This window comes from Rhinopithecus bieti, unplaced genomic scaffold (assembly GCF_001698545.2).
Source record: "Rhinopithecus bieti isolate Rb0 unplaced genomic scaffold, ASM169854v2 scaffold_14885, whole genome shotgun sequence".
In the NCBI taxonomy this organism is placed as follows: Eukaryota; Metazoa; Chordata; class Mammalia; order Primates; family Cercopithecidae; genus Rhinopithecus; species Rhinopithecus bieti.
In genome coordinates, this window is record NW_016807971.1 from 606424 (window position 1) to 616146 (window position 9723).

Sequence of the window (9723 nt, forward strand, 5' to 3'; positions counted from 1 at the left end):
TCCTCAAGCAAAAGGAAGAAGTCACTTTTGCTGCTGCAAGCTGCGTTGCCTGGGGTTGGGGGAGGGGTGGTGCAAACACTCCCTTGGTTCCCCTGGCTGGTGTTTCACTAGGTCGTGTGCCCCGAGTCCACTGGCTCTGAGCCCAGCATGGCATTAGGAATTGCCTAGGAGTTGAAGTCCTTATGGTCTAGACTGGCTTGAAAGTTTATTTAGGGCCCCAGAGCATGATAGCCTGCCCTGCCAAGGCTTGTCAAAACACAAGCCTCAAGCCTTCTAACTACTGGGATGGGTGAACTCCTCAGGGTAGCGCTGGTCTAAACGCTCCCTCCATGGCCAGGTGTCACCTGAGTTCCACCTGGCTTTGCTTTCCGCTGTGACAGGGCAGCACCGAGTTCAGTGCAAAGTCCCACAGTTGCTGCATTCTCTCTCCCCCAAGTGCACAGATTCTCTCTCAGCACCACTGCAGCCACTGCTGAGGGATGGGGGAGGGGCGACATCAGTGTTTCAAGACTGTCTTTCCTACCTCCTCAGTGCCTCTTTCAGCAATATGAAGTTAAAGCCAGGTACTGTGAGTCCTTCCCTGATTTTTGGTTCTTATGAAGATGCTTTTTTGCTGTAGACAGTTGTTAAATTTGATTTTCCTGCAAGGAGAATCATTGGTGGAGGCTGCTCTTCAGCCATCTTGATCTGCTCCTCCTCCCTCACCTAACTTTAATTATCTCCTAAGAGCCCTATTTCCAAATACAATCACATAGTGGATAAGAGCTCCAATGTATGAATTTTTGGGAAAACCCAATTCAGTCTATAGCATTTTGGGAGAGGGAGGAAGAGAACATTCAGTGGAAGGACACAGTATAAGCAACAGTTTGGAGGTGGGAAAGTTCAGCTCATGGATAGAAAAAAAATGATCCAATTTGGCAGGGCCCACAGGGAGATGTGGTGGGGTGGTGAGAGGTGGGCCACATCAGAAAGAACCTTGAATGCCAGACTGAGGTTGGAGACATTTCCTGTTGTGTAGAAGGTGCCATGAGGTAGTGGGGAGGGTAACGTGATGAAAGGATATTTGGGAGGATGGATCTGGCATCAGTGATGGGTAGGAATAAGGAGTGAGCAAAGCTGGAGGCCAGGAAACTGGACACACAGCCCAGAGCTTAGGCTTAGGCTGTTCAAAGGCACTGTTTGCACACTGAGTTCCAATATGGATCAAAGCATGCAGGGGGTGGATGATTTGGAAAAGCAAAACCGTTCTCTTCCCATTACCACACAGTTTCCCAGCTGAGCTCATCACCAGAGTCCTACAAATCAGACAGTACAACTGCCCCAAACTCTGTCCCTAGAGGCTGTGACCCAGAGAGAGCCCTTGTCCAGCTGTAGCCCAGGGACACTGCAGCCTGAGCAGGACTGCACCTATTCCCTCCCAGGAGCCTCATCTCTGTCTGGCCTGGCTTTGGCTTCAAAGGCTCTCAGCTTTGACTTCAAAATCTGTTGGGTCAGATTCCTGAGAGCTCTAGCCTTCTTTGGGTTAGGGATTTTAAAATAGTTTTTTCAGCAGGCAGTAGATGAGCTCTGGTTTCTTACCTCTAAGAATTGGCTAGAACTCACAGAAAGCTGTTATACTTACAGTTATGGTTTGATTACAGGGAAAGGATGCAGACTGAAATCAGCCAGGGGAAGAAAGGCATGCGGCTGAGTCCAGGAGGGCACCAGACATGGAGTGTCCATTATCCCTTCCCCATGCAGTCAAAGTGCACTACCCTCCCTACTTTGATATGTGCCAGTACACATGGAGTATTCCCAGCCAGTGAGGCTCCCTCAAGCCTCAGTATTCAGGGTTTTTACTGGAACTTCATCACGGACCACAGAGGCATGCTTGATTGTCCACGTGGTTGCTCTCAGTTTTGAGTCTCCCATCCTTCCAGGGGTGACCTAAAGCCTGGACTCTAAATCACATAGCTGGTTTTCCTGGCCTGGCTAGTCTCCACCCTAAATCTTACTACTAGACTATCCATCATGACCCTGGATCCCCAGGCAAAGATATTCCTGCCAGGCATTGCATGTTGGAGATTACCTCCCAGGAGTCGAGGACAAAGGCCAGACCTCTTTTGGGTCAAGATTAATTTTTTTTTTTAACTATACAACTTGCCATCATTCTGTTAACCTTCCTTTCTGTTATATCTTCAAAATAACCCTAATTGGTGGGTAAGGATGTTTATTATTAGAAACAAAATGTCAAAAGGAAAGACACTTGAGCAAAGTTGCACAGGTGATCCTTGACTCATGGTACAATACTCTTTCCACTCTCTGAGAACCCTGAGTCCTGAGCAGAAGATGGAAGGAAGGTGTGTACATATGTGTGTACACATGTATGTTTCTGTTTGTAAATGTATGTCTAATAAGTATGTGTAGATATGTGTATGTCTCTGTGTGTGTGTTTGTGTATACATATGGATGTCTGGGTATCTATATTCATGTTTGTGTGTGTACACATGCTCAGCGGGAAGGTTAAAGAGAAAATCAGCAGGGCTCAGTGGTGCACACCTGTAATGCCAGCTACACAGGAGGCAGACAGGGGAGGATCACTTGAGCCCGGGAGTTTGAGAGAGAGAGAAAATTTCAATAATCTTCTTGCTGTTAGAAGGAAAAACCTGGGGCTGGGCATAAAGAGCCATAAAACACAGCATAAAGAGGCAGAGAAATGTCTAATGAAAAGTGACCAAGAATTAATTAGTTCATTTATAAAGAAATATAGCACTGGCCGGGTGTGGTGGCTCACGCTTGTAATCCCAGCACTTTGGGAGGCCGAGGGAAGCAGATCACGAGGTCAGGAGATCAAGACCATCCTAGCCAACATGGTGAAACCCCGTCTCTACTAAAATACAAAACATTAGCTGGGTGTGGTGGCATGCTTGTAGTCCCAGCTACTCGGGAGGCTGAGGCAGGGGAATCACTTGAACCCAGAGGTGGAGGTTGCAGTGAGCCGAGATTGCACCACTGCACTCCAGCCTGATGACAGAGCAAGATGCCGTCTCAAAAAAAAAAAAAAAAAAAAAAGGAAATATAGCACTTTAGCAGCAGAATAAAAATGGAAGATAATTTCCTCTACAACCCTGATAATCTTTGTGAGAAAACTGTTGATCACATATGTTAATTGCCAAAACTTGCAGGACCCTGTGCAACAGAACTGGCAAGTAAAACCATCTTTCTTAAACTTGTTCTGTTACAAGTGGCATTCAACTATTTCTCAACCAAGATTTCACAGACTTGTCTCTAGCTTCCAGATGGTGAGGGAAAGTGTGATGAGAATTTATGATAAATTGTGCCTGTCTCTGAGTCCATCGTCTCCTATTGAAGAGAAGGAAAGTGAAGCTAGCACATTACAGCCCTGTGTGACAAGTCACAAGATAAGCAAATAATTATTTAAAACCAGAGAGTCCTATAATTTATTCATGAATGCCAGACATTCTATATTAGATCTTCCATTTCAATTTACTTGTATTCTTTGAAGGAAATTTATAAGATTTGTATTATTCAGAAAATACTCCCAAGCTAATAGAAGAAAATACTTTAACTACATGAAGTATCAGGCTATACAATATGCTGGTGAAGTGTGTAGGCTCTAAAACCAGAAAACACAGGTTCAAGCCCTGGCTCTACCACCTTGAGAAAGTTACACGGTCTCTCTCTCCCTCAATTTCCCCATCTAAAATGTAGGGATGACAATAATAGTGTCTATCTCACAGAGTTGTTTTGAGGAAAATAGTATTTGTAATATATTATTTATTATATTATAAATAATATAATAAATTTGTTATAATAGTATTTGAACAGCAGTTAGTGGTATGTAAGTGTGTGCTACTGTTATTTTAACATTTCAGATTATAAATATCTACCCTGTTATTCAGATGACAAGTGTCCCTAAGCTGATAACCTGATGAAGAGCTTTTGTGTTCCTTGGTTTTCCATCAGCTTTGTGAGGGAAAAAATACCACACAAAGAAGAGCAACTGAAGCAGGCATGAGAAGGAACATGGGCTTAAGATTGGGGGACTTGGGTTTATTAGGCTTTCATCTGCTAAAAGTTTCCCAAGCTCCATCGATAAGAAGATTTTTAATATCAATCTGCTAAAAAGTACCAATAGACCCCACAAGACACTGAGTTAGATATAGAAATAGAAGGATAATAAATAACAGGGTACAGTGGCTCATACCTGTAATCCCAGCACTTTGGGAGGCTGGGAAGGGCAGATCATGAGGTCTGGAGTTCGAGACCAGCCTGGCCAACATGGTGAAACCCTGTCTCTACTAAAAATACAAAAATTAGCTGGGCATGCTGGCGCATGCCTGTAATCCCAGCTACTCAGGAGGCTGAGGCAGGAGAATCACTTGAACCCAGGAGGTGGAGGTTGCAGTGAGCTGAGATCATGCCACTGCACTCCAGCCTGGGCGACGGAGTAATAAATAAATAAAATATGGAAAACTACACAACCAGAAAAACAAACAACTACCAGTACCCAAAACATGGCTAAATCTCATAGGATTATGTTGAATGAAAGAAGCCAGCCACAAACGTACACATACTGTATGATTCCATTTATATGAACTTCAAGAACAGGCAAAATTAATCCATGGTGACAGAGGTCAGTATCATGGTTAACTTTGAGGAGAAGAGCAACTGAGAAGGGGCAAGAGGGAGTCCTCTGTGGTGATGGAAGCATTCTGTATCTTGAACTGAATGGTGGTCACATGAGTGTGCACATATGTAAATAGTATGAAGTTGTAACTTAAGGTATATGCACCTCATTGTATGTAAGATAGTGTCTTAGTCCATTTGTGCTGCTGTAACAAAATATCTGAGACTGGGTAATGTGTAAAAAACAAAAATGTATTTCTCACAGTTCTGGTGGCTGGGAAGTCCAAGATCAAGGTGCCAGCAGGTTTGCAGTCTAGTGAGGGCTGCTCTCTGCTTTGAAGATGGCACATTGAATGCTGAGTCCTCCAGGGATGAGGAATGCTGTGTCCTAACATGGTGGAAAGGACAGAAAAGCAAAAGAACAAAACTGAGCTAGGTAGCTCCCTCAAGCCCTTTTATAAGGTCACTAATCCCATTCATGAGGGGGCTCCTACCTCATGACTTAGTCATCTCCTAAAGACTCCACCTCTTAATACTATCACATTGGGTCTTAAGTTCCAGCACGAATTTTGGAGGAGACACAATCATTCCAACGGTAGCAAATATACTTTACTAAAAAAGAAATTTAAAAAAAGGAAAATCTTGTCTCTAAACATAATATTTTAAGAGTTTATGCCAAGTGCGATGGCTGACACCTGTAATCCTAGCACTTTGGGAGACCAAGGCGGGCGAACAACTTGAGGTCAGGAGTTCAAAACCAGCCTGGCCAACAAGGTGAAACCCCTTTCTACTAAAATATAAAAAAATTAGCCAGGTGTGGTGGCGGATGCCTGTAATGCCAGCTACTCAGGAGGCTGAGGCAGGAGAATTGCTTGAACCTGGGAGGTGGAGGTTGCAGTGAGCCAAGATCGTGCCACTGCACTCCAGCCTGGGTGACAGAGTGAGACTCCATCTCAAAAAAAAAAAGAAAGAAAAGAAAAAAAGATTTTATATATTTACAACCCAATTTTCTGCTTGCTTACATACATATTTGTGACCATGAGTGTCATTCTTAGCTGAGAAAAGTTTCAGTAAATTAAAATTTTTTCTCACATTATCTATTAATATCCTATTCAGATAAAACCAAATTTCTAACCTAGATTTTAGGTTAAGACAGAAACCCATAGTCGTTTGTTGCAATGTGAGAATGACAGAGAGAGATTAACTAGCAGAATCCAACTATAAAAATACATTTAAGGACACAATTCTCTACTAATGACTCTCCCAGACAAATCATTACTTGGATAGCAAAAAATCAACTGAAAACAGAAGTGAGAAAAGTTTGAGCCGGTTTTGCAATGGATGGATGTTTCCAAGACTATTAAGTGAAGAGGGTTCACAAACAAGGGTATAAATGGCATGCTAATTTGGGGTTGAATGGAGTAATGAGATGATCTTGGAAATATAAGAATCCTGCTTGATGGGGCTTGTCTACTTGCAATTCAATAAATCAATATATGTAAATTCAAAGAGACAAAGGACATGAGCTCTCAGAACAAAATTACAGGAATAGGGCCAAGCGCAGTGGCTCACACCTGTAATCCCAGCGCTTTTGGAGGCTGAGGCGGGCGGATCACCTGAGGTCAGGAGTTTCTGACCAGCCTGGCCAAAGTGGTGAAACCCCGTCTCTACTAAAACTACAAAAATTAGCTGGGCGTGGTGGTGGGCGCCTATAGTACCAGCTACTTGGGAGGCTGAGGGAGGACAATTACTCGAACCCAGGAGGCGGAGGTTACAGTGAGCCGAGATCGCGCCACTGCACTGGATCCTGGGCGACAGAGCGAGACTCCATCTCAGAAAAAAAAAAAAAAAAAAAAAAAAAAAATTAACCGTAATAAATTTAGCAAAGCGGCACCAAAGTTGAGATAAGGCCCATTGTTCTCCGTCTGACATCTTTAATTCCTGAGTCATGGGGATGGTAAGCCAGGAACAGAGTCTTCTGAATGGAAGCTAAAACCAGCCTTTGGGTTGGGTTCAGAGAAACTTTCAGACTTAGGATGCCAAAGCCGATGTTGCATAATCGGAAATATCCTGATTGCAAGGGCATTTTCAAAGACAATGGTGCTCGGGGAAAGAGAATGCTGTGGGTTTAAAAACAACAACAAAAAAGATGGAAATAAGGAAGAAAAAGTGACCCGAGGGTAAGGTGACCATATGTTCGTTTTGGTTTGCAAGGTACAGCTAAGGTTATGTCTGCTATCCCGGTGCAATTATTATGGTGCCCCCTTTCCCTCTCTGAAGTGTCTGGATTTGGATGATAAAGCATATGATCACGCTATTAAAGAGAGGAAATTAGCCAGAAGACCTATGTGTCGGTTTCAAACGTTGTGGATTGATCCGCAGCCGCGCTGGTGCCGCTGCCCAGCCAAGTGGTGTGCACTACCTCTGCCTCGCCCTACCTCGCCCTGCCTGGGTCTCCAGGAAGGCTGAAGGGGAACCCTTGGCTCCTGCGCTGCTCTGGTGCCACCTGCAGGTTATGTGTAGCAATTGCTTCTCCCCAACCCACTACCTACTACCCCGCCTTCCCGCCCCTCTCTCCGAGGGCCTTGGACTTGGCCAAAAGACATTCAGAGCACGCGAAGCTCCGGCCCGGGAGTGGGCTGGACCCGACAGTTAAGTCCACTTTACAAAATCAGACGGGCCCAGCTTAAACCAATAAAGCCCAGCTCCTCCTCTTCCTACCTACTCCTGTCCTGTCTCATTTTGTAGAATGAGAAGCCTACTTCAGATTTTTCATTGGTACTATTATGAAGCAACAGCTGGAGCCTCCCAGGTGCTATTCCCCACATCTCTGTCTTTCCCCTAACACATTAGGATAGTGGGGAAGCAAGAGGACTTAAGCGTACTAAGCTCCTACTGTGTACTGGCCACAGAGTGGGCACTTTTCTCTCCAGCCTTGCGATTGATGGGAAATAGGTGGTTACACAACTGGGATATAGGATCAGAGTGGGTTAGCGACGTGCTCACAGTCTCTCAGCTGAGGCTGGAACCCAGTGGTCTTTGACTCTAAAGCTAGTGCTCTTTTTGGGTCTCCAACTTGAGCAATAGTTGCAAAATACAAAGAGCACCATGAAAATCTAATGCTGATCCATACAAGACTGTATTGCAACAGAAACATGGAGTGTCTTGTAGGGGTGACGGGGAGGGGGGAGGTTATCTGAATTCTATGTAATCTGGGAGCTCTCCAAGGAAAATGAATGAAGCATGACTGAGTGCAATTTGTCTGATAAACAAAATCTGTCAGAACGTGGGGCCTTGTGGGTTCTGAGTGAAGGTAAGAAACCATGGTGCTGGACATTTCCTAAGGTGTTCTTTATAAAATTACTCAGGACCTCAGTGCCTCCACATTCTTCATGACCCTAGGCAACTTCCCCATCTGTCTTCATTCTACTGCCTGGCATCCTATCCATCAAACTGTTTTTAGAGTTATGTCTAAATAAAAATCATGGTGGGAGTCATTTACACCCTAGTGAGAGTCATCTGAGATTCCCTTTTCTTCTCAGACCTTTTAGCTGAAGTTAGTTATGAGAGAGGATGGGGAGGGGGAAAAGGGTCGAGGGGAACATTCTTGGAGATTGCACTGTTTCTTGCCAACGCCCTGGCACAGTGTGAATACGTTAATCTAAATGGAGAACGCTATGCATGTTCCTCTCTATTCCCTTTGTCACCAATACCAATTCCCCAAGCAGAGCCCCGGGAGGGCTGGACTGAAGGACCTGGAGGTATTAGAAAATATTTGGCTTTGGATTTCAGGTCAAGTTCTGCAGGTGACTTGCTGTGTAAGATCAGACAAGTCAGTTCACCTCGCTACACTTCAGTGACCTTATCTGTAAAAGGGCTGGTCTGAACTAGATTATTAATTTTCTTTAGGTTTTGCAATTGTTTTTGTTTTAACATTATATTCAATTCCTCCCCCATCTTTATTAAAGTATAACTGACAAGTAAAAATTGTGTACATTTACAGTGTTCAATGTGATGTTTTGATATATGTGTACATTGTGAAATGATTAAATCAAGTTAATTAACATTTTAATCCGCTCACATACTTTTATTATTATTTTTGTGGTAAGAACATTTAAGATCTCTTTGCTTAGAATAGTGTTTACTAGAGGTAAGGAAGGGTAAGGGGGAGGGGGTAACCAAGGGTTGGCTAACAGGTTAACAGATACAAGAGTACATGGCTGAGTGCAGTGGCTCATGTCTGTAATGCTAGCACTTTGGGAGACTCACTTGAGCCCAGGAGTTTGAGACCAGGCTGGGCAACATAAGGAGATCCAACCTCTACAAAAAATTTAAACATTAGCCAAGCATGGTGGTGCACGCCTGTGGTCCCAGCTACTTGGGCAGCTGAGGTGGAAGGATCGCTTGGGCCTGGGAGGTTAAGGCTAGAGTGAGTTGTGATTGCATCACTGCATTCCAGACTTGGAGACAGAGTGAGACCCTGTCTGGAGGAAAACAAAACAAAACAAAGAGTACATCTAGATAGGAGGAATAGTTCTAGTGTCTTTAGCACTGTAGAGTGACTATAATTAATGACAATTTATTATACAGTTTTAAATAGCTAGAAGAGTGAATTTTGAATGCTACCAGAACAAAGAAATGATAAATGTTTGAGGCGGTAGAGATGCTAATTATGATTTGATCATTACACATTGTATACATGTATAAAAATATTATACTGTACCCCATAAATATATACAATTATGTGTTGATTAAAAATAATAAAAGCAGGCTGGGCACAGTGGCTCATTCCTGTAATCCCAGCACTTTGGGAGTCTGACATGGGTGGATCACAAGGTCAGGAGATGGAAACCATCCCGGCTAACACGGTGAAACCCCATCTCTACTAAAAATACAAAAAATTAGCCAAGCGTGGTGGCACGGGTCTGTAGTCCCAGCTACTCAGGAGGCTGAGGCAGGAGAATCACTTGAACCCGGGAGGCAGATGTTGCAGCGAGCTGAGATCATGCCACTGCACTATAGCCTGGGTGACAGAGTGAGACTCCATCTCAAAAAATAAAATAAAATAAATAAATAAATAAATAAATAAATAAA